Source organism: Lactuca sativa, chromosome 2 (assembly GCF_002870075.4).
Source record: "Lactuca sativa cultivar Salinas chromosome 2, Lsat_Salinas_v11, whole genome shotgun sequence".
In the NCBI taxonomy this organism is placed as follows: Eukaryota; Viridiplantae; Streptophyta; class Magnoliopsida; order Asterales; family Asteraceae; genus Lactuca; species Lactuca sativa.
In genome coordinates this window covers 91,624,993-91,628,639 of record NC_056624.2, presented here as the reverse complement: position 1 = coordinate 91,628,639, position 3,647 = coordinate 91,624,993, and the positions used below count along the sequence as shown (strand labels likewise).

The window sequence follows — 3,647 nt, the reverse complement described above, 5'->3', positions numbered from 1 at the left end:
AATAGCCAGCTAAAAACTCAAATCAGAGAGCGAGCGACTTTTGGCCGGAATGACGTAAATGAGAATCGAAGGTCTCGACAATGGTATTTCAGCGGTAAAAAGTCTGGCAAAAATAGACATTGAATAAAGAAGTTATGAATTTCTAACAAACTTTTCCTACCCCGACCTTTTAAAAATAAATAATAAAAATAATTTCAAAATTTGCCGATGGAGTCTAGCGAAAGTTGTAGAGCGTAGTCTCACCTACACGTGGAAATAAAGAACGTCGAAAACGGAGTTCGTATGAAGAAGATATGAAATTTTGAAGTTTACTAAATAATAAAAATATAAATTTAAATCAAATTTCGGTATTATCCGAAGGGGGAGTCACCGGGCCAATAAGAGTTACGCCCAGCGTAATCGAGGACTAGGCCTCAGATCGTCCATGGCGCCCCCTATGCGAGGCTATGCCCCGTCCCATCCGAGCTCCGAGGAAGTCGAGGATGCGGTCACGCATGACGCATGTGTACGCCCAGTGTAACCGCGTACGCCCAGCGTACCGAGGCGGTTCCCAGCCCCTATAAAAGGAATGCGAGGGTTCCGGGTAAATTGCTCATTTTCTCTCATCTTTCTTGCGTTTTACCTCATTTCGCGTGCAAGTAATATCCCGAAGCCCCGGTTTCCAAACCCAAGCCCCGAAGGCAGTTTACGCACCCGAGATTCCCGAGAATCCCAAGAAAATCCGCTTTCACAAGCCGAAGTTCTGCTCAATTTTCATCTCACTATCTTCGATCTACCATGTGAGTTCATACCCCTATAATCTATACTTTTAAATGTTTTATAAATGCTTTTATAGGCTTTTAAGGGGGGAAATATATGTAAACATATGGTTATTATCATGTGTAACATAAAGTTTCACTATATACTCTTTTTATCAAGTGAATCATATGTGATTCATAACTACTACATAGGAACTTTCGTATGCAATATATATTCTCGATAACATCTTGTCTTTTGGAAATAAAACATGTTTATATATGAATATACGAATCAAACACTTTAATTATACTTTAAGTATCTGTGATCATTTATGTCACTTTAGATGTTATACTTTTCATAACAAGTGAGCATTACACTAGGGTTTACTATACAAACGAAGCACACATTTTGAAAAACTATAATAGGTATAGTTTACGAGAAAATCATGAACATTTACATACTAGAAATACTATATCAAAGAGATACTTTCATATACAAGAACAAATGGACATTTTCATACATAAATCTATTTTATACTAAGTTTTGTGAGACATTTCACGTACTTTCGAGTATGCATTTTAAGTCCTGTATTATATACCATAATCCCTTGTAGGGGGTAGCGTGATACTTGTGTATAGATCTATACGGGATTGACAATCCCGTACCTAAGCTGTTAGCTACAGTTAGGCCGGCAGGCCTGGGGTGACAAATGTCATAACTTTCCAACGCCTAAAGAACGTTGTTATAGGCATCCTGGTCAAATAGTATGGTTATAAGACTCACATGGAGTATTAAAAACACATTGATTTACGTGGTTGTTTTTCTTCAAATGCTTTAGCGATTTATACATAAACTTACTATATTAGGCATGAAAAGCACTATTGCATTACAGTTTTGGAACAATCAAACTACCATTTACTATAGTAGAAAATATGGGATTTTCTAGGAACTTTTAAACATGTACAAACCATTTTCATTCTATTTCATATAAACATTGTCACTAAATACTTATGAACTCACCAGCTTAAATGATGACCTACTCTTTCAAAACTACTTGTATTTCTCAGGGATTCAGTAATACAAGTAAACTACTGCTTTTGAAGAAAGGACGCTGCGGTGTTAGTTTAATTTCATTTTGACATCATATTGTAATTTGTTTTTGAAACAAGTACCTTTCAACAGTGTAAACTTTTAAATTATATATATGATGGTTGTATTACTTTCAATTGTTGCGATACTACAAGAAGTCATCCGCCCTCGAACGATTCCGCCGTTCTGGTTTGGGGTGTGACAGATTGGTATCAGAGCATTGTTTATAGTGAACTAAGTATATCGAACCACATATGATATACAAACTATAAATGCAAAAGGGACTAAAACTCTCTGGAAAAACGTTTTTACACCAAAAGCCTTGTTTCATTTAATCTAGATTATTTTGGGTCGTAAAAGTTCAAATACAGGCATACAACAATATATTTTCATGGTTTGAACTATACAAGAAGTATTAAGACAAGTTGGACACTACGATTAGACCTCGAAATATGTAATTGGATTTGGGACGAATATAGCCTGATCAACTATATTTATCCGAGATTGGACTAACGTATGTCGAGGAATGGTCGTAGTGAGCAACAAGTCAAAACTTACCAAAAATAAACACTAGTATCAAACATATAAATTTAAATACTATAGGAGTATTTGGTACATGCAATAGTTTAATTAACATGATTAGTTTTACATGTTTCAAGTTTTGTTTAATTCCTATAACCCTATTCTCGTATAGTCAAATGGCTAGATTCATTCCAAATGTGACCCCTACTATCTCAACCAAGGTAACGGGGGATGGGTTGAAGAAGATCCCGAAGAGGATGAAGAACCTATCGAGTTGGATGAAGGGGATGAATCTGGGACAGACTTTGAACAAGAGGTAATCAACCCACCAGTCGCTCAACCTCCTGCTATTAGGAGAAACTTTCAGGGACCAACTCCCGTTTGGGAAAGTCACCTCCATCATTGGAGTCAACAGCAAGGAGTGCGTCCTCCCTACGACATGTGTCGAGACTTCTACGATGTCCGCGGTGGAGGTTCAGCCGATCGAGCACTCCCATTCATGGTGGGAAAGCTAGCCAACCAGTCCTATCTATCCGGGGTTCAAGCTAGCCAGATTCGTGAAGTCAACATGGAAGTTCAGGTTCACACTTCCGACATCCGTCGACTGGACAGAGCACAGGATAATGCCCAACTCCAAAGTGACACGTTCCAAGCACAAATTATTGCAGCCCTCTCTGAGATGAGGGAACAACAAGCCGCCTTCGATAGGCGTCTTATGGAAGCAAAGCAATCGGATGCGGAGTCAAGCTCCAAGCGCAACCTACGTCGCAAGTAGTGCTTGCCGAATCCCAAATTTTGATATAGAATAGGACCATCGGCTAAAAGTTTTACCTTCTTTAACTTCCTGTAATCGGAGACCTTTAGAAAGGTCAAAAATTTTCTAACTTCGAATGTAACACCACCATATGTTTAATATATATATATATATATATATATATATATATATATATATATATATATATAGGACATATCTCTTTTGTGTGTTAATTCTATGCATTTCATCCGAGTTCATGAGTTTGTTTATTGTTATTCAAACTCCATTAGTGAATCAAACTCAAAACCCTGTGTTGGTCAAAACCAAATTCTCGAACTATTAAAGATAGTTAACTCATTATCATTCAACTATCAACCACCAAAACTTATAATCCTTTATTTTTATTTCTTGGCAGCGCAATGCCTCCTCGTCCAAACCTAAGACCCAGGTCGGGCACGATACCTCCACCACCACCGCCTCCATCGATGGAAAATGCCGCATTGATAGCTGCTGTAACAGCTGCAGTACCAGCGGCAATGGCTTA

At 38.0% G+C, this 3,647-nt stretch overlaps 1 pseudogene; it reads left to right on the top strand.

The window, feature by feature from the left end:
* Positions 1-2,788: 2,788 nt before the first annotated feature.
* Positions 2,789-3,647, top strand: part of LOC128132341 (photosystem II CP43 reaction center protein-like) — a 5,268-nt pseudogene continuing 4,409 nt past the window's right edge.